This window comes from Eufriesea mexicana, unplaced genomic scaffold (genome assembly GCF_001483705.2).
Source record: "Eufriesea mexicana isolate 0111107269 unplaced genomic scaffold, ASM148370v2 scaffold9405, whole genome shotgun sequence".
In the NCBI taxonomy this organism is placed as follows: Eukaryota; Metazoa; Arthropoda; class Insecta; order Hymenoptera; family Apidae; genus Eufriesea; species Eufriesea mexicana.
In genome coordinates this window covers 310,473-333,856 of record NW_016917148.1, presented here as the reverse complement: position 1 = coordinate 333,856, position 23,384 = coordinate 310,473, and the positions used below count along the sequence as shown (strand labels likewise).

The following is a 23,384-nucleotide window of genomic DNA, read 5'->3' as shown; positions in this document are numbered from 1 at the left end:
GAACTCGTTTCCAGGCTGTAAGCAAGTTTGCACCGTGATGCACATTCAGACCGAAGAATGATACGCGTTATTTAGAAACGGTCTTAATGAATGCAGATATCTCTCACGTTGCTGCAAAATTAAATAATTTCGAAGGTAATTGCAGGGAAAGATATTCAGTAAAGTATTGTAAGAATTTCAAATTGAACATTAGTCAGAATTAGGAAATAAAATTCTTAAATAGCAAAATATTTGATGCAAGACGTATTTATTATTGCTTAGTGCATTGTTTGGTATCGAAAAATATAGTGTTAGGTACATCTTATACCTCGTCTATGGTGATAAATCAATTTTATATCTATTTATTTAGAATTCGAGTAACGAAACAATTCTTTTGAATTAATAAGGGTACTTATTTAATAAATTGAAATACAATTAACGTATATGTATACATGATTGACATAAAGTCCATTAATACACATATATTAATATAATAATATATATACATATACACGTATATTAATAGACACAGGGTTCAAATATATTAGTATATATGTATATATAATTGACACGCAATCATTAATAGACGTATTAATATATTAATGTATAATTATATGCAAGTATATTAATATATTAGTACATAAATATATACACATTACAATAAAAAATAATAGTTTTGCCACAGTTTTCGATACCACGTAATCTATAAATATATACACGTATATTAATATATTAATATATGATTGTATGCAAGTACATTAATATATTATTATATAAATATATACACAGTGCACTAAGAAATAATAGTTTTGCCACAGTTTTCGATACCACGTAATCTATAAATATATACACGTATATTAATATATTAATATATAATTATATGCAAGTATATTAATACATTAATATATAAATATATACACGTGTATTAATATATTAATATATAATTATATGCAAGTACATTAATATATTAGTATATAAATATATACACGTGTATTAATATATTAATATATAAATATATACAGATTGCAATAAGAAATAATAGTTTTGCCACAGTTTCCGACACCACGTAATTACGTCCTGTCAATCATGGTATTCCATGATGCAGAAACGTCAAACTCGAAACCAGTTCAACCTATCCTTACCTTACTTCTCATTACAATAGCTTTCAGTCTGTCTATACTTCCAAACTTGAAACAGAACTTTGAAAATTGGAGTCAGATAACAGATGTCTTTAATTTCATGCACGATACTTCTATACTACGCTGCTGGTACACGAGAAAATACGCGTTATAACAATCTCCAATCATGTCGATGATGTCCCATGACGCAAAAGAGATCGTCAAATTCGTAATTGCAAAAGGAATTTTAAAAATACCCCATAGCTAACAAATATCTCCAAAATTACGTACTCCGAAGTTATATACATGAGAAATAAGCAATACTATAGACAGTTTCGCGAAATCGGTAATAGTAACGATCTTATGAATTAGGATGAAATCTATGTGAATACGTCTAATGGAAACAAAACCAAAAAAGAAATAGAAATGATATTTCTAAAGCCGATATTTGCGATCATGACAAATTAATTTCTTCGTTCACTCCTTACTGCCATAGACCATAGGTTGTATTTGCATTTAATACGTTCAGGCTGGGGCCGATTTTCATATTTTTCCGCTTCATCGGGCGGGGCAGTATTGGTAGTTCAGATAAAATAATATAAATCCTACTTTTTTCAAATAATATACATTAAATTTCCATTATTTACATTTTCAACAATATGACGATTCCTCAGAATTATTAAAGAAACTAAATTTTTAATGGGCAGTATTGTTGGTAGTTCAAAGTTATGTTTACGACGTTCAGATAAAATAATATAAATCCTACTTTTTTCAAATAATATACATTAAATTTCCATTATTTACATTTTCAACAATATGACGATTCCTCACAATTATTAAAGAAAGTGAATTTTTAATGGTATGTAACTTCTGATCCAATATTCAAGCATGACCCACCGGTGATGCACACCGCACGATGTGTGACCCACTATAGCTAGCCACTATAGCTATTCTCCATTCTATATTTTCAAATTCGAAAAGGGCTTCGAAAATCGCTATAACGATGTGCTTAAAAGATCGTGATTTTTCTTCGATTATCGAGCGAAACTCAAGGTGCCATGGTGGCAGAGTCGATTAAACTTTCGTTAAATGTCCACCATGAACCTGCCTTCCATTTTCGAACAGCATCTACACGTTACGAGTTTTCGCCGTTACGATCAAACTCTCCACGAGGGACACCTTTTCATCGTGTTGGTGTGTGCGTGCGAGTAACTGCAGACACGTACAATTTCACCCCAATAAAACGTTCCCATAGAGCGCGGCGCACGGGGTGTCGTGGGAACCGTTTCACTCGATATAAAGCACCGTGCGCATTTTTATGGGGCGCGTAGACGTAGCCAAGTAGCTTGGGGATTCCTTTGTAATGAATCGTTGATTCTTCTCTTCGTCGAGCTTTCGCCCGATTTTTCCTCGTGCTCGAGTCTTGCCACAGTGAATCGCCAACTTTCGACTGGGAACCATATGAATATCCATGGAAATAAGAAGCTTATTCCCTTTTCTTTTTTCCAATCGATCTTTCCGGTCTTTATTCTCTTTTCTTTTTCCTGAGGTGGGTGGACTGGAAGGTAATTGTAAATTTTATCTTTAGTCGATCATCGATTCTGAATTGTGGAAGAGATTATTGTTTCAATGCAAAGGAATTGCACACCCCACTCTCAATCGTTTATTATTCCTCTAAATCGATGAAAATAGCGTTCAATCGATAAACGATACGAGTAGTAAATGAAATATATAATTATTGTTTTTTAATTATAATTATTTAATTTTATTAACACTAAATCTACCACGATGAAATGAAAGAAGAAGGTGCTTGAAATAGATGTGACAGGGAAAATGTCGGAAAATCAATTGTATGTATATTGGAAGAAAATTCGCGAAAACGAATAATCGGAGTGCAATTTTGAAAATGCTTATTTAGGTCGTGGTAGGTTTAGCGTTAAATGCTGTTGCATAATTTTTCGATGCGGGTACCTGTCGACTGAAACATCGATTCGGCTAAAATTTCAGAATTTTCCTAACAATTTAATTATCATTAATTTTAATCACGCGGTTAATTTAGCGATCAGCAGTTGCTTCTGAATTTGGAAATTGATGAAACTTGATAATTTTACGGAATATGCATTGCAACAGCTATTATGATCTTTTTGGGTGCCTTTAGTCATCAATTCTATTTGGGTATACGTTTGTTCATATAATTCTAGTTTAATCATTTTTATTCTTTTCTGTCCGAGATGTTAATTCGATTGAACGGGAATATAGAAATTAATTTTCAACTACTAATTTTGACGAAAACGTAAAATTTAATAAATTAAAGTTTCGTCAATCTCGTTTCATACCAACACGAAACACAGTGATTATTTCTCGTGTACGAATTTCAAGTCAACGAGGAGTAAAATTAAGGAAGATTGGTTATTATGCTGAATATTGATTTTAATTATCATTATGATTTTTAATATAAAAGCGTGTTGGAATTGGAACTCCGAAATTCGAAGTTTGAATTCATCTAGTTATCTGTCAAAGTGACTCTCTTTGATGTGAAAACTAATTCCATTGGCCTAGGAGGACAGTCGATGTTCTTATAGCAGGGAAGTAAACTCGTGTGACCTGAAAATAAAATTAGATAAATTGTGGAACAGTAACGTAGGATAAAATTTTTATTAAATTATTATTTAATCTAAATTATTGGTTTTAAATAAATAAAATTGTAGATTTTCTGATGAACTTTATTTAGAATAATTTAAAATACATCCGTTTTCCATCTCTGTCGGTTTGCTTCTCTTCGTTATTTAAAGCACGGTCATCCATTATTCCTGTATTTAAATCTCAACTAATTACGAAAAGGTGTCACAAAATAAAGACGTGGGGATTGTATTAAAAATATATTGCAAAGTGATCAATTTTATTTCGTGATGCATAAATAAGACAATAAAGATAGGTTAAATATTCCTTAAGTTAAAACTGCTTTATTTAATTATTACTCATGATCATACTTATTCGTACTTAATTATTTATTTCAAAAGTTTCTTAATAATCCTGTATCTAAAATTATAGATTTGAAATGTCAGAATAATCTGAAACAAGATGACACTTTGCTACGAAAAAATATCCTTTAAATATATGATAAAAATTATAAATGTACGACATATTTTTGTTAAAAATGAACAGCTTGTCCTTTTCATCATTTTTCAACGATACTGTTGCAAGTATCAGACGGTCGTTAATTATCTTCAGCTTCTACCTGGATAAGCGTAACCGTCAAGTTTAATTCGTTCTTTAAATTTGCGTACGTAAGAAAAATATACCCAGAACAGTTTCACGCTTCTTTTGCATTAAATTTGCGATAAGCGTGGGCGCTATCAGTTGATTTAATATTTGCTATCTCGCTGATTAAACATCAAAGTTACCGTAAAAATAATCAATTTTATTCAGGTCGAGGGTGTTCCCCTCGATTTTTACTCTATCATAACTCATGAATTTGCGATGCGAATTTGGATACGCAATTTAATACGATTCGAGCAACAAATAATACAATGCAGATATAATTGTTGTAGTGGCTATTACTGAATTACACGATGAATTTGCAGCAAATTCACAATAATAACACAACGCATTTTATGTTTCAGATAAATCCTACCCAGTCCTCGTCGGTGCTAGACACTTCTCGGTAAGTCCTTAAATGCAACATTCCTTTTCCATTTTTATTCGACGATTCTATCAAATATTCAGAATTCGATACAGGTATGACCAGAAAGTGTACAAATACGATTCAACGCAATTCCGTATATTATTTGTTTATATAAATACAGCGTCGAGTGATCTGACATGGCGAGGTTGTGGCGATCGATGCATACCCGATGGTTCTCCTGCATCGCGATCTATGGATCAATTTACGTGATTACACGACCTGGTTTGTGTGCCTATTACATCTTTTGCAACGACTTTGCATTAAATTTCTTACGTATAATAAAGTAATATTCCAACATACAGGAAATGATATTACATAATTTATATATAGGGTGTTCCAAAATTCACGCAAGAAGTAATTTTGATAGAAAACACAGGCTTTTAATTCAAAATTGTAAATATTGCTCAACAATGAAGACACGTTGTTCTTTCATGTAATTTTTAACCTTTTGCGGTCGACATTCTCAAGTCGAAAAACACAGAAAATTAGAGAAATTAAAAATTTTGCATATTTACGTATTATAAGTAGCATTAAACACAAATCGGTTTCGACAAATTCTGTGCGTTTTAATATCCATATATCGACTTTAAATCCTGTACAGAAAAGTAACTGCGAAACGTTAAATTTGCTCTGCCGAAATCTGCCGACCGCAAAGGGTTAATAACACTAAACTGTCAGCTGTCACAATGTCTTTTTCTTTTTCTTTTTCTTTTTTGAAAATATTTTACCGCACGAATGGCGCGAAATTCAAATCTTGCGTGGGTTTTGGGACAACCTTTAACAGGAAATTATATAGTAAATAATTGACAGAATTTTTACAGGAAATTCTTCTCACGAGCGCCATTTTGTTGGATGCAGGCTGGGAACGTAATTAGTCGTAACCTCCATTTTTAACCGTAGCTGTGAATTTCGTATATCCATCCCTCATAAGCATAGAATCTAACGCATGTGTCGCGATCTTCAAATCGTTTCTGTTTTTTGGAGGAAATGTTCGCTTCGGGGAACCTGGGGTTTTAACATCTGTTCTCGTATTCGCTTCCTGGACATCGGGATGTCGATGCCACGTGTTCCCTACGTGTCGCATATATTTCTTGAGCTGCTGAGGATGGATTAGAAAAACCGAATAAAAATAGTTCTATCTGTTTTGAGATATTCGGAATAGGAAGTGTTCATCCAGTATATCCTACGTACACCCTGTTTAGCCTATAGGGGACTGGATCGACTCGTTAATTTAAATAACGAATCGATTTTTTGACAGAATTGTTACCTCTCGTAGGGAAACAGAACGTGAAATAAAATGACAACGAGTAACGTATCGAAATGATATTTATTATTTAAAATGTGAGACATTCCTGATGCAAAACAGACGCAATTTTTGGACAAGTATGGTGGACTTTAGGTGTAACGAATTTATTGGCATGATAAGTGCAGGTTCAAAAGGGTTACAAGGAAATAACAATGCAGTAATAATAATGAGAATGATTGAATCAGAAATAACTAGGAAATGCAATGACATAGTATTGCAATAATAATTTTAGTAAAAGTTATGAGAAAGTGACGAGAAAATATAATTCATATTTTTTTCTTGGAAACTACATACTCGAAAACGAAAGTGTATTGCTCTTTTCTAATTGCTAATTAGGCGTGTATCACAAGAAAATAGATTTATTGTAATAAAGCATAAAGTATTTGCCTTCTTAATTAATATATTCGTTTCAAAGTTCATAGCAATGAGAACAAACACGTGTATTTTGATTAACAAGTTTCGAACTTGAAATAGATTCTTCTTTATTTTTCTTCCCACTTAATGAGAGCAATAACACCCGGATCATTAAGTCACGTACATTCTTTCATTTCGAATTACGTGTATTATTTATTCGGTATTTCATTTTTGCATTTAATTTCCTGCAGGTTAATTACCTAAGTTCGAATATCAGTTAATTGAATTACTAAAGCCTAACAATTATTTACAGTAATTTTTATAATCGTAAAATAACAAAATAATATTAAAATAATTTCAAAATGAAGGCTTTTATTTAATTCCAAAATAACAAAACAAGTTATCAAACTGCAATAGTTACTTTCAATAATCTGTTGCAATAATCACGAAATAAAAGAATAATCTATAAGATAATTTCAGAATAAAATCTCTCATCTACAATAAAATAAAATTAACGGAATAAATGAAAAGCATAATTTTAAAATAATTTCGTAAATTATACTATTACAATAATACTGTAATACTGTAATATCTTACAATAATATTATAACTAATACCATTACAATTACATTTTGCATTCGTTCAATTATCAGTAGAATTTTTAGAAAATACGAAGTTTAATGTTTAGGAAAATATTTTCGAAAACAGAAAACATAAATATCAGGATATCAGTATGCATGATTACTATGCACGTTCTCAATTCTAACTTAACAATAGAAATTCCTCCTTACTACATCGTTTCTTATAGTTTATCGAGTACTTATTGTGTAAGGCAGCGCGACGCAAGGTATGTTGAAAGAGGAACCTTGCGAAGAGTATGCATTCTCATGCTGGTACGATGAATTCTTTCCTTTAACACTTTTTCTCTTCCGAAGTTGAGGTAACATTCGTATGCAAATATCTATCGACTGGTGCAGAATTTCGCATCTTCGCGATAACGTTTGTTCCTTACCTGCTATACTTTTCATCTTTTTATCATGATATTTTTGTTATCGATTTTAGACAGGCAATATTTAGTAAGAATTTTGTTCTTTTATCTTCCTGATTTTGTCTTCGGAACTTTACTTTTTTTTATTTACCATTGTCGATTCTAATTTATCGTTAGAATTTATAAAGGTTTGTCAATAACACAATTTCTGGTATTATTCGAATGTTATATTTTATAGCTGTCAGTTTGGAAATTTTGTCGTGTAATGAATTAAAACATTTTCGCATAGTAATATTAATTTCATCAAGATATCCCGTGAGTGAAAGATTTACATGTTTTGTCATTGAAGCATTTTTAATATTGTCACTTTGTTCTTAAAGCATTCTTGGTACTTTTCTTCGAATAACTAACTCAATGCTAGATATTAAATATTATTTATTTGTTACATATTTATTTACACACTCGTCTTATTTAAAAAAAATTTCTCTTAAGATATAAATGAAATTTAATCGTAATTTACTAAAATAAATTATTTTATTAATGCATTAAATACCGATATGTCGATAAATTCTGAAAATCGATTATTCAGTGAAGTATCGTCGATCAACTATTAGGACAAGCTGATTTTTACGCGTTTCAATGCTATAATTGGAAATTTTTAATTGATATCGAAGAATTAAAAGGAGCATATAAAATCCATTACTTGGATTTCTACCATTAAAATCGTAACGATTAACAATTCTCGATACGATTGATCCAGCTATGATAATGAGCGAATAATGATTGATTTTGCACAATGGTAATGAGTCTGCTCGCTCAGGGATAATACAATAGAAATCGGAACGCGACGAAACTCCAGTATCGACATCGATCTCAATTATTATATAACCTTTTATTTTCAACGATTTAATAATTATTAACGAAATAATAATTATCACTGCGACGGGAACACGGGAAAAGTAAAATAGAAACAACGTTTCAATGATATGGATGATAAAAGATTTGGATGCAAAAGATGGAAATTTATCATTTTTTTCTCTGTCATTCATATGGAAATGTTTCGACGTAATACGTATAATATTTCGTATGAAAGAAGTCGTTTTTCCAAAAAGAGAAGGATAACATTGTGGAATCGGAAATTGGAAAAGTTCGCAGTTGAAAAAATTGTCGACACGTCCCTCATCCTTTGAATAATTAAAAAATTGCGAGAGATATAAAATGTGAGTGTAAAACGTGGATTGCATCTGTACTCCGTGTAACGAGTAAAAAAAGATACGAATTCGTATTGAATATTTAAACTAATATTGGCACAAGGTACACGTATGCCATTTTTATATGCTGGAAATAAACCATCGAGGGAAATTCTTTTTAATTACATTCCAACGATTGAAAACTAAAAGATACTTTATGTAGAAAATTGATTAAAATATGTATAGCTGTAAAACGCATTTTATTTATAAAATCACATTGGACCGAATATTAATAAGGATTATAATGTTAAATAAAATTTATTATCCCTAAATTAAAGTGAAATAATTTATAAGATTAAATCGTTATAAAATGATCGTGACAGCTATAATAAAATATATATAATTTCGAATATAAAAATTTATAATATAAATAACAAATTAATATTTCATTAAAAATTGGATATTAATTTTGAATTATTGAACCTAAGCTTCGTGAGTTGTGGCACATGTTAGCTTTTGTACCTGTCGGCTCGATGTTCATGGGAATACTCTGGCATGTGGTTTTTATCTGCGGCCATATGGCGTATCGGGAAATGCACGTGCGAAAGAATAGAGACGAATCCCATGCAGAGCCTTATTTTTTAATGCTAGCATAGTTTCGGTGTAACTCCATTTTTAATATCGCAACCGACACCTGTGAATAATATTGAATTCTATCGATATAATTCTAATAAATTTTATTAAATTCGCAAAAAAAATATCGTTAAAATTTAAATCTCACTTCTACATTGCGTATAGAAGAAGGAATACGAGGTAAATAATTTATGAATAATAAAGAAAGTTATTTTTCATCAGAAGATGTGAAACAAAATATTTTTCAATTGCATTTTAAATTTCAAAACACAATTTTTTTAAATAAAAAATCTTTAAATGTTTAAATTTGATATAAAAATATAGTGAAATTAAAAAAGATATTATGTAATATTTAAAAAGTTATAATTTAACAATATGTACACAGTGTATATCTCCAACGCACATAGTTTTCTTTCACGTATATGTTCACATACTGATAGAATGGCAGTTTTCCCCTTGCAATCATAAATGTCTTACCTAAACCATAATCTCCATTAATTACGTTCGTAGCGAAACGAATATCACGAAAAGATTTCACAACCTTCCAATTAAATGCATAAACAGAAAAAAGCGAAACATATGTGAGTGCTCGTATATGCTAAAAAGATATGCAAGAAATAGCACAAACTTGGTATTAAAAAGCAAAAATGGACATAAATCGTAGACAAATAAAGTTATTTACATTATGTAAATATAATATAATGTAAATATAAAATGAAAAGGAACATGTAAATATTCAATGTATACTCCTTAATACCTCAATATGTATCAATAACCATTAAATCTTCATAAATAGTTTCCAACTTTCATCGTTCGCTATCAATATATCTTATTGGAAAGAAGCGAATAGGTTTGAAACGTCTGGGATAGATTTGAAATTTTTGTAAATGGCGCGCAACGCGCCTAGGGGCGATAAACTTTCGTCCGGTTGCCGAGCGCGCCTCTATCGAGTACAGTGCTGCCGCCTATCAGACGTAATTAGATAGCAGTAGTTCGCGTCGTGTCGTTTCCCGCTATCTTGTTGGTGGAGCAATATGGAGTCGAAACGCGTAGAGGTCGAAATAGCACGTTTATCGTTCCCGTATTGTGGCTCCTCGATGGTTTCTTCGTCGTCGTGTTAAAGGCATCGTTGAAGAGGGAAAAGAGCCGTAAACAGGAGAGTAAATGACGCGTGCAAAGGGCTCCACTGTGAAAACGAATTCAACGTGACTCGTTGAATTGGAAAATGAAAACAAGTTTGGTTGTGGATCGCTGCGTGTGTGATGTTGATTGTACTTCAAGGAGCTTCGAGTTGCTAGCTTGTGTGTTCATCTTTAAGATAAGAGAATGAGTTTAATTTCATATTTGTTTTATCATATGTTGCGAACTGTATCGAATATTTCGTCGAAATTCTTATTCCCTTTATGACATATATATATATGAACTGTTGAATATTTGCTCGTATCAAAATTATTATCTAATTCCGATATTTAACTATCTATTTTATAAATATTATTTTATTTGCTATTTTATATTATTTAGGTTAATTCTGTGGAGATTGATATTAATTCAGTTCTATTTTACTTTATTTCAGGAGACTTTGACAGATTTGATTTAATTTCTATTTTATTATACAGTTACTGTATATTGGACAATAGTGTATCAAATTGCTCCCATATTTGGAAACATTAGTTACTTAGGTAGTTTCTTAGGTTTAACTTATTTGTTGTAGCCTTTTTTTTTAGACATTTGTTTATTTATTATTTTATGTTTTTGGAAATTAATACTGCATACTAATAGTAATTTAGATTTACTATAGTACTTTAAAAGGTTTAAAGTGCTAATAATTAATTTCACAGATAAGATAGTGATTTTGATTTTTGTTTTATTATATTATTTAATAGGTGATACTATTTTCTCGAATTTTTCGAATCGATAAAGTCTTTTATTGATTAATTTCTTTTAAACTCATATCCAATTAGACATTTGACCCCTTTTTTTCGTAAAAATATTACTACACGTTATATTTAATTTTATTAAAGGTCAATCCTGGATATTACAAACTTCTTGCATTTCATGAATTTCAAATTGTTCATTTCTCTTTTTCTAATTATTGTGCCGCTCGTGGTAAATTATTGCTTAATTTTGATGCCTAGGAATGAGTGACATTTTCTTAATGACATTTGTTGAAGAGATGTTTGGTTTCGTAAAGAAAAATTGTATTTTATAATAGTTTCTGTCTTAGTCATATTAATCTTACTACTCAACCTTGACATTTAATCAGTTTCTCTCAACACTCATTTCCATATTATCTTCTCATTAGATTTTCTCCTATGAGCCAAATATCTTTAATTATGTAATGTTTATCATTCATTACAATTATTATTTCTCATTGTAGTATATAATAATATGATAGATATATTTTATTTTGCTATATAATTATATTATTTATATAATAGGCATTTATCGACTGTCCCACTTCAATAAAATTAATTTTCTTTTAAATTGTCAAAATCCAATTTCAATGTTACAATATATTTTACTATTTCCTTTTTGCTCTTTTTAAAAATATATTTTATTCGATTACTTTCATCATATAATTTTCTCTTTTCCAGTTTCCATTTATATTTTTATACTTTCCCAAGGTAATAAATTTTCTGGGCGTATAAAAATTTCCATTTACAGTTGAAAGTAATTTTCACGAACAAGGTGTCAACGTTTCTATTCAGTCGCTTTCCTTTAACATTACATTCCTCGTTGTTTTTCTTGTTTAAAGTGTCTCTTTTCACTCCCAAGAAGCGTAAATTACATTCTGTCACAAGTTCTTCTCGACAGTATTACTCTTTCGGAAATTAAACCAGTATTCAGCCTCGATGTTCAGTGATATCTCATTAACTTTTTCTTCGCTTTTACTAAGTGCCCATTTTATTAAATCTGTCTTGTAAAACTACAACTGAGATTGACATCGACTTTTAATATCCAACAGTTTATTTTTATTTTCATTCATTATTCCTCGGTGCAAATATTATTTCTAATTATTCTGTTTTCAAGCATCACTTCGTATATTATCATTTAATTTCAGCCACCAATTATTTCCTCTTATTCTATATACATACACAAAATTTGTTCATCGTTCTGCAATAAATAATTGAAAAGCAACTCGCCCCTTTTCATTCGAATGTGTTGTGTGAAAAATAAACGTGGTGCTTGCAATTGTAATAGGAATAATTAATGAACTTAGTATGTTTACACGAAAGTATAGCAAAGGAAAACAATATATTACCCAGATGTTCCACGATTTAATTCTAAAAACTTACGCATTGAAAAAGTATTTAATTTCTCTTAGTACAGTAATTTCAATTTGGGAAAATTACACAAGTTTGTAGAATTTATGTGGATTTTACTTACGTTAAAACGCGTATAGTATAATTTTATCATCTTAGGTATGAAAAACTCATGACTAGTTAGACTCGTTATTATAGCGAGGGATTAAGAAATTAAATAGTACTCTTTGTATTACAATTTTCGACTCTCTTTCTCTCTCTCTCACACACACACTCACTTTCTCTCTCTCTCTTTCTCTCTCATCTTTGTTTTCTCTCCAGTCCTAGTAATTTACACTTGAATTGAAAGTAAATTACAAATTTAGTTAATTATTTAGAAATTTCCAATGTGAGTTTCACTCCTGAAAATATGAAATCCTTCTAATTCTTTGTCTTCTTGTTCTTCAAAATTTTCTTTCCATTGAACAGAACTACGAGACCTTAGTTATTCTAAATACCCGTTTGTCCATATGTTTATAAAATGCGGGACGTGAAATATAACACCGCGAACTTATGGGATGATCCAATAGTATATCGCGTACATAAAATATGCACGTGATAAATATGAAATACACGTAGAGAGTCGTACACAATACGTTCAACTTCAGTTCCCAATAAAACAAGATAATCTCAACCGAACCCATTGAGTCTCGCTCGGTTTAACCTCTTCTTCTCCAAACCATTAATTCATTCGTTACTTCAATCACGAATACGCTCATCCATCAAATCACTCGCGAATAAGCAACCAATCTCGTCATTCAACCGTTCCCCATTAACACTTGTATCTCTCCATACTCTCACCGCGAGGATATTCCTTTTTGTCGGCATCAGGTGCGGATTGTACTTCATGGGCTCCTCTTCCTTGCTCATCTAAGCTACACACGTGCCTTCTTCTGGTCCCCTCTCTATCTCTAACGTACTCGAGCGTAGCACGACTAGAAAAAGCAAACGTGGAAGGTGTAGGTTGGAAGTCACCCTTCCTCGAGGCCAGCCGCAAGTCAGCTCTCCACCTTTCTTCTCTGGCCAAGCGTCTTCTCGTTCCCTTCACCTTTCGAGCTGCCGTTCCTTTCTCCGCGCACCTGTGCTTACGTCGCGGTGCAGCGTGGCCTGTCGTAAGCGTGGAACGCGTGTACGCACGTGAAAAGGTCGACGAAAATAGTCGGTGCTAGCTCACCGCGGTTCGCACCGATCAAGGCTGCACCAATGTTATTTTCGGCCATGGGGAAATTTTCAGGAAAGCCCGCGCGAATAGACGTGGAGAGCCAAGGGTTCGATTCGATTCGATGATTGCAAGATGAAATATTTCTTTTTTATAAATTGGTGCAAGATAGGAATATATTTTGCCATGCCTGATAATGTACCAGCGTTATTTTCAGCTATGGGGAAATTTTCAGGAAACCACGTGCGAATAGACGTAGAGAGCCAAGGTTCGATTCGATTCGTTTCGATGATTTGAAAATAAAATGTTTCCTTTTCTCTCTTTCCTTTTATAATCAGTGGTTGAAATATAGGAATATTTCTGAAATATTAGATTTTTTGGAGGCTTTTGATCTTTTCCTGATATGGGTAAGATTTTATATTAGAAATAGGAATGTGTTTCCTTACAAGAGAATAATATTTTTGAAATACTAAATACTAAATACTTTTTGAAGGTTTCATACAGAACTTCGTTCAAAACAACATTGTCTGATTCTGCACTAACGTTATTTTTGTCCATAGGCAGTTTTTCAGGAAACCCTGTATAAATAAACGGTTCAAGGTAAGATTCGAGTCGATGATTGAAAGATGAGATAAAGGAAGTGGTTTGAGCACGCGAATGTGGCGAAAATGTTCTTTTTCCCTGCATCAAGAGTTGTGAGAATGTAGGAAATTATATTGCTGAAATGTCAACTTTTTGGTAGGTTCATGCAAAGTTTTGTTTAAGATATCATGCAATGGAAAGTAGATTAAAGTTCAGAATAATTGCGTGGGTGAATAAAAGCGTCGTATAATCTGACTTTAATTAAAAATATAAAATTTTTGATTCATTGACAAGAGCACACTGGTACTTATAATTGCAAGTTAAAAAATTCTAATTTTTTCGCAAACTTCACGCGAAAATTTCATTTCAAGCAAAATAAAAATGAAATTTCCAGATTCGTAGTAATACCATCTATTAATGGAAATTATTTTGCGATTACCTTATGCATTTCATTTTTAGTTCTACTTTGTAATTAAGGTACGACCATCCTTTACGTCGTGTTTGACGAGCGAAACGTGAAGGGATCGGGTATTTACCTGACAAGTTCCAGAGTTTCGGTAGGATCGTAAAGGTAAAGGCTGGTAAGATGAAACTTGTGATAAGTGATTTGGTTTTGATAGGTGAATCTTTATGGTGCTTATACAGTGGCAGACGAAAGAAAGTTGAAAATTAGCAATTATACATACGAGTATCTGTAACTTTTACACTAATCATAGTACAATAAATATCAATAAGATATGAATAAAAGTAATTAAACTTATGTAAAATTCCTTGCTGTTATAAAATATGGTGTTCCTTCCAAAATTATGGTATTCCTTCGCAACCTAACCTACCTAACATTTGAACTTTCTTTTTGTCTGCCACTGTATGTAGATTACATTACTGTAGATTATTCTTTATTGAAATAAGTACTTACTATGCAATATATTTCTCCATCGTTCGTATCTAAAAGATAATTAATATCTTCTTCCTTTGTCTTCGTGTTTGAAAACCCTTCATCGATTCCTGCAAGATCCTGTAATGTTCTCTATAAGACCTCCTATTCTGTGATATAAAAATCATTAGAGACAATCGATAATAAAATTCTTCCCACAATTACGTGGCTCGACCATATTTCCCACGAATCTTGACAACAACGGCATAATTAATAAAAAATTAGCAACTTGGGATTGGAAACAATTTGAAATCATTCAAGTCCCACTGATCATTAAAACGCGTTAGAAAATTGACTGAAGAATTACATTCAATTCACAGGGCACAATGAAAGCTATTAAAACTAAATTCTTTTTAGCAGTCACTCCGGTATGAGATTTCGCTCGAACAGATTCACCAGGAAGAAAAATCTTGATATATGCAAATGTCCCGCATAATTTGCAACCGTAACGAAGAAATAAAGTGTACTGTCACTTCCTCTCTTTGTCGTTAACCGTTCGAATGACGAAAATCCACGAGCATCCATTCGTATGTGAACGACTTGGCGTTCTCCGAGTTGATCTTGCGGCGAGCATTAATTTTGCACTGTTGATTGTTATAACGCGACACGGTCGTGGGGCACGACAGCGAGTTTCCTGTGTTTAGATATCGCATCGAGGAGTAGCAAAGAAGCACGAAACCGAGAGCAGCTGCCTACTTTCTTTCTTCCAACTCGATCGTAGTTGCCTTTGCTACGAAAAGTAAATCATGGCTGCGCAGCTGCTTGAAGAAACGCGGCCATTCAGGCCCCAGGGTCACCCTATTTCCGTCTTTCTTTGTAATTAACGCGTAAATAGCTGTTTAACAAGACGTCGATATTTATTGATAAATTATTTAACCCCTTGCACTCGTAGCTTTTCTTATATGGGAGAATGGCAACTGCTGTGGGTAGAATGGCCAATAATATCTATATATATAATATTTTTAACGACTGACTCACAAAGTATATTTAAATTAAAATATTTAAATAATAAACTATTTAAAATGAGAAATCCGTGCACTCTTGTCAGAAGTTTCTTCTCACTCACTCTTAATAACGATTACATTTACGTGTTCACTCTTTGATACTCCCCAGACAGCTGTTTCATTGTGGCACATTCTTCTAAATACTTTTTCAAATATTCTCATATATTGCACAATTATAGGACAAATGAGTTTCACTTATTCAACCTCACTCACAACTGCTAGTTTTGCTGCGAGGTCGATCACAGTGTTTACACAAGTTAACGTACAGAATTGTTTTATTGCGATAGGTCACGTGTCGTTGTGCTATTTTAACATTAGAACTGCGGACCCATAACGAGTAGTTACATATATTTTACTCGAATGAGGATAATTGTAGTGGTACGAGGTAGGAACATTACTATAAATTATTGCGTTTCGATCTGAATGAAAGGCAGCTAAATTTTGTCAGAAGCAGTTTAAATGTTCTCAGAAATTGTGTAAATAAAGTATCCGAGACAAGTCATTTTGACCATTTTGGTAGTGATGGTGGTAAACATACCGTTGACTGTATTTTTTGATGGCTTTGTTCAATGACCAATGAGAGTGTTTGGCTCTAAATTGATTTGTTTGATTAAAGGTTTAATGGTAATTTATAGCAATTAATGGAAAAATCATTTGGGGGCCTAAAATCTGCAGGTTGATATTTTATAGATATTTGTCAATTCTTTTCTTTCTTTGTTAATTAACACTAAGTTTACGGACGCTATCTGTGTACCTATTTCTGAGGACAACTGTCAAATTGACAGGTAAAGGAAACCATGTGTTTTCCTTTTTAACGATTAGTTTAATTTAAAAGCAATTATATATTATATTAACAGTCTTGATATAAGTTAACTAAATCTGTTACCATCGTATAATTGGATCAACCCTTCCGTCAAATTCACGTAAATCTAGTGTTAATGTAGGGTTAACGTGTTGACTGTCACGCAAATTTGTACGTGGTGATTGCAGGAGACTATAATGGAATTTTTATTATTGTGGAAACATGATGGAAAAATAGGAAGAAGTATGTTTTTAATTAATTCTTAATTATCGATACCTAGTCTTCAGATATTTATTACGATATTTATTATATCAGAGTAATAAGTACTGTAATGCTATTACGTACTTAAAGAATCGGTGTTATATGAATCGTTACGCAGGAACAGTGCTTTTGATAGATTTGCATAAATTATAAATTCGTGAAATAAAATTGCGGATACTCTTAATTTTCTGAAATTGTCGTGCAGAGACTTCCTTTCGCTGAAAGTTAAAATGCAAATTGCAGTTCCGGTGAAAAGAGAGCGGATAACACTGAATTCTCAAAAGTATAATGCGTCCCTGTCTATAATAGCAGTTGAGGACTGATAAAAACTGTCTGAGAATTTCATAATTTATTCTACTTTCGGTCTAGTTTGGTAATTGCAATACGACAAACTCTCGTTTCAAGCTTGACATTTCAGTGTAGTTGAAACTACGAAAATAACACCTGGTTCGTTAGAATAATGCTTCTAAAGTACTAAAGCACTGTCGTGGTTATATGGAATAATCCATGGAAAATCTCTTCTCTGTCTTTATCGCGGTTCTTTATGCACGCGAATGTGCAATTGTAAATTTTAGAAGTCCTGGTTGCCTGTCTCATGAGTATTGTACTTGGAAATAATCTCAAAACATATAGCTGAAGCGTAACGGGACCAAAGGTGTGATAGGATCTTAGAAATGGGCATTTTTACAGCTACACTTATTACATTATTGATTATTTCTCTGCCAGGCTTCATGCGAATTGGAACAGGTTTTAGGTTAAAAATTGTTAACATACGTTTCGTAGATATTGCGATGTGAGTCACTGTTAGATAAGGACAGCGTGTGTATTTTGTGGAATAAACAAGTTTATTTGACAATTACTATGGCGATACACGAGTAACAATATCTTGTATTAAATAAATTTATATGATAGTAATTATGACAATACGTGCATAATAAGATTTTAAATAGCAGTTGTAAGGGAATTTATTGGATGAATGAACGAGAGATTGAAAAGGTAAATAAATACAACTAGTTTTTAGTGACAATAATAACAAAATGTAACTAACAAAGGAGATATAATAAAAAAAATAATAATAAATATTTTATAATATGAATTTATTTCACAATAAACATGTAAAGAAAATTTGTATTTTCTATTTTATTCAGTAATCAAATAATCCAGTTCTTTATTATTGGTACCATAAACATATTCCAAACCCATTGAATTTATTTCCTTCAGTCGAAGGTTGTTCATAATTAATAATTTTTGTCAATTAGATAACACAGAATAATTATAATCGTAAAATAATTATAATTACAGTTCTAAAAGACGAAATTTATTAACTATGTACTGATCTGTCGGTATCACATTTTCCCAAGATAACATTTATTTTGCCACGGGTGAAATGTTGAAAATAAAGTTTCCAGTGGATTTGGAAGGATTTATATTTCCAGACGGCTTTTTGTAAACTTATCGGATGCCAATACAGTCTCATTCTTCAATCAATCAGCTTTCCAGTTCATGTTTTGAATACACGCTGTATTGTTCACGCTGTTCGGTATAATTCATTCCATAAATTTTCAACCAGATTCAAATTAGGTTATTGTGAAGGGAAGTTGCTGTGGAACGTGCGTTGACAATACCGTCAGGAACAGTGTACGCAAAAAAAAAGAAAAAACAAGTTTTAAAATCTCGTTAGTCCGAATATCACACTTTCATAGCAATCAATCACTACTCGTTCTTTCACATTTATATATCCGATTTCCAAATTTCACAAATGTCACAACTTCACAAATTATTATCGAATAAATATAATTATTACATATTACAATATCTGGAGAGCCTATAGCATAATCGTTTGAGCAAGACTAAGATTCTGAAGATTGAAAATCTTGGTGATAATAGGTTTCGAAATTTCCATAAGTGTGGCAGGATTTAATTAGAATTAAAATTAATTAGAATCTACGTTTTATTATTAGATAACAACAACAACAACAATAATAATAATAATATTAATTATCATATTACTATTATTATTTTATTATAATTACTGTTTTATAATTAATATTATTTTTCTTATAATTACAGAGTAAATCCATATTTATTATCATTTAACTTTCCTAATGGTTACCGTGCACAGCGAAATTTGTACGTGCTCTAACCCCAATCGTACTACGTTACATTCGAGTTTAAATCATCGACGATGTCGAACAATAATCTTGGAATCGTGACGGCGACCGAGCGAAATTTGAATTTCTGAAGCCAGTCACCTCAATGCCTTATTTGCATGTTGCGTCGCGCGTTTTTCTCATAGAACTTGATCCCGTTCCGTGTCAACCAGAAATGTCAAGTGAGAAGGGAACGCTTTCTTTCTCTTGGCTCGCGAATCGATTGAAAAGAAATTTGTGCAAATCTATACGCTTGTTTACCGTTTCTCATTGTACCGTCAACGATGCGCGGATAAATTTTTCAGATAGGAGAAAGAAATCCGAGAAATTATTATTATTATTGGGAACCCTGATCATGTCGGTCTTTCAGAGATACAGGATCCATCGTTACGTCGTGGGAACGCAACTCTGTCTTTTATGAAGACGCATTCTATACGCGAAAGTATGTTAATTTATGGGGAATATTATTTAAAGACAAAGAGAGATACGAGGAGTGGAAATGATTTAGAGAGTGAGGAATAAAGTACAAGGAAGTTAACAAATGTTGAATGATAAATATGTATTAAATTCGTATAGCATTTATTCAAATATGTGGGATATACGTATATACAAATTTATAAATAATTTTAATAATAAATGAATTATTAAATTATACATACAGAAGTTACCGCAGAGTGAATGATGAATATAAACCAAATTCATATAGTACTTATTCAAGTATATCGAATATACACGTATATTGCGATATTGATAAACATTAAACAAATAATTGGTTTTATGAAATTCTAGTAGAAATATAATCTAGAAACAACAGTTAATGACATAGAAGATAATGGAAGTATCGTCGTTATAAATAGTTTCATAATGGATAATTGCCCTGCAGCTGATAATACCAGATATTTTAAACTCCCTTAATACCTTTGACTACTTACAATTACTTACTAAATGCAAGTGAATATCATTGATATCCAATTTCGAAATAAAATAAATACAACAATTTACTATACATGAATTTAAAGTACAGGTTAATCGAATACCAGATAAGTATCTCACGAATTTAAATTTTGACCTGAGATAACACGAGCTGCTTTTAACATCGATGTATCAGCTAGAGAGAATAAAATAAATGAATATGTAATACAGCTTGTGACTTAGATAAAAAGTTTCTGTCAAGAAAATGAACTAATCACGTGCTTGATGAAAAGAATTTATCAAACAATGACTTTAATTAAGTCTGATACAGGTCAAAGCATACTCGTTGCTCATAAATTAGGTACACGTTGTACAAGCATCTCCCGTTCGATGCAAGCTACAAAGAAAATCAAAAAACTGGACAAATGGTCTCACACGACTTTTCGGATGTTTAAAAGCAACGATAATTAGTCTAGCCGTAAGCACAAATTTTTAAGAGAGAATAACGAGATTGTAATTTATGCTGACAAGACTGTCATGTTTCCAAGCACTTGGATCTAACTCAAAAGAGGAAGTAAATAAAAAAGAGAACGAAAAGGTTTATTAATGAAACTTCAGTAAGAGACACTTTCAAAGCGTCTTCCATGTCTAAAAGCTCAGGGTTGTTTAATAAACATATAAACGACCACTTTTCATGATGATCATAGCCTATTGGGTCCAATGAAATCATAAATGAGTCGTTCGGTCGCCAAATTGGTCAGTCGTGGAAAATAGAAAGTAGACATTTATTTTAAATATAGAAAATTAAACACCAGCTTTGACACCAAAATTTTGAAAAATTCAGGTCGATTTAACCACTTTGGCCTGTGAATGGCTGAAATATCGAAAACTATACCTGCCACGAACTACCAAACACTGCTACTATTACAGTATGCGACAAAATGACGCAGCACACCCCATAATTTCCATGGTTTTTCAAGACCAATGTAATATATGCAAATGTTACATACAGTTCTATGTAAAATATTCTTCCCTTAGTATTACAGAAGATTAGCCGCAATTTACATTTTCCATACAAATTCGATTTGCATATGTGAGCTATGAAAAAGGAAAAGAAGGAATCAACGAGGTCGGAGAATAAAATATTTTTACACATTTTCCTGTACTAAGTCCTACTACGAAAATTACCCAGCATCCCAGGTTTAGAGGATAAATGAGAAAAAGGAATCTTTATTACATTTAGGAAAATATCCGAAGGTATCATAAACTATTAAGGTTCTCCAGTGAAATCAAATTTGATATGGTATTTCCAAGTTACTGGAGGGACTCTGGTGATCATATGGTGTGCTATCATTTTGTCATAAGACAGTCACACATGGTAACTTCAGTAACAGCAACTTCCTAATCTGCTACCCCCCAGAAGAAGGCAACGGAGGATCTCCGTCGAAAGATCTGAAAACGCAGGAAACCCGGTTGGATTTCGCGGTGAACCTCTCCGAGTCGTGTCTCAGCAGATGTACGACCATTTGCCGTAGCAGCTGCACTCCTCACCACCGTAAACTTCGAGCACCAGTCCCGGATCTCGGCTCTGTCTGACCCTAGTTCTCTAGCCATCCTTTGGATCTTCTCGAAACGTCGACTCCGAGATGGAGGAATATCGCAAAAACGCTACGAGTCGTGGAACCATTTGATCGCGTTAATTTGTCGAGGCTTCGTCGATGCTGGTCAGCATCTCCCGTTCGAGTCGCATAATCGTACGATAAACCGGTTTCTCGCGGTGCGAACTCGAGTTTGGCGGACAGAGAGATGCGCTGAGGCACCGAGGACACTTGGCATGGCCCTGGCACGTTTCAGAGTAGGAAAAGGTACCTGGGTCCGGAGTGGAACATTCACGGTTTTACGTTGGAGTGGGGGGTGACTCGTGCTCGTACCTAAATGGACGGAAAACAGGGACGATGATTGAGTTTCGGGCCACCGGGGAAAGAAAGAAACGTTTTTCCGCGAATTGAGGAAAATTTGTTCGGTATTTGGTAAATGTTTTTGAGAAAGGAACAAATATGGTGATTATCGATTTTGCGAAAAGGATCAGATACGATCTGGACCTAATGAAACTTTAGATTCTGATAATGACATGGTTATTAAACAATTCGGGAAAGTCTTTAGATCGAGGAGTGAAATTATTCTTGGAATATACTATTAGATAATTATAAGTATAGGGTATATTGAATTTTTTTAATAAACATATAACTTTTAAATATATCCAGTAATAAATTCTATAAATAAGTCTATAAATTTAATAGCCGAGATTAAAAATATGTAATTAATAAGAAATAAAATATTTTTATAAATGTTTGTTCGTATGTCGATCCAAACTGAAACAAATTATAAAAATAAAGTCATTTACGGAGGAACGGAATATTAGTTATATCAAATACTCTAGATTTATATAGATTTAAATCTTAATAATGTTACTCGTCAAGAATAATAACAAAATGGAAGTGATCGTTTATTTAAACATAATTACATAATATCTAGATTTTTATAAATACCATATAAAACATTGGCAACGCTTAACTTGATTAATATTTAACAAATATGCAAGAAAAATAAATTCTAACAATTTATAACAATTTCCCTCCGCGCGATATTACAAATAATAATAATATAATTATTTATTTATCCATTTCAACCCATAAACATCGTATCTATTATTTCTCTTATACTTTACTCGAACCTAACTCGTCACATCGAAGTAACCGCCATAAACTTGTAGCAACTAACTTTGATGAAGTACATAGGGCGCCAATTTAGATAGACACAGCCCTGGCGCACCGTAGGACCCGGGTAGAGAGACATGGGCCCGTTTGAACTACGGCATTCGCGTCCCGAGTGTTTCAGGGGGGGGTTCTCGCACGTCTCTTGTGCCGAAGTACCGGAAGGTCGTACGTGTATGTCTTGTCGAGCTTTTCCGTTGCTTCGCGTTGTTCAGTGAAAGTGAAACGCATTCACCTGATGCTGTTACCCG

The 23,384-nt window shown here is 32.5% G+C and overlaps 1 protein-coding gene across 1 annotated transcript in view; it reads left to right on the top strand.

Annotated features, from left to right (window-relative positions):
* Positions 1-23,384, top strand: part of numb (NUMB endocytic adaptor protein) — a 134,798-nt gene that overhangs the window by 55,164 nt on the left and 56,250 nt on the right. The window contains exon 2 of the mRNA XM_017907885.1: positions 4,721-4,761. The gene's annotated coding sequence lies outside the window, so the exon portion shown is untranslated. The remainder of the gene's footprint in view (positions 1-4,720; positions 4,762-23,384) is intronic.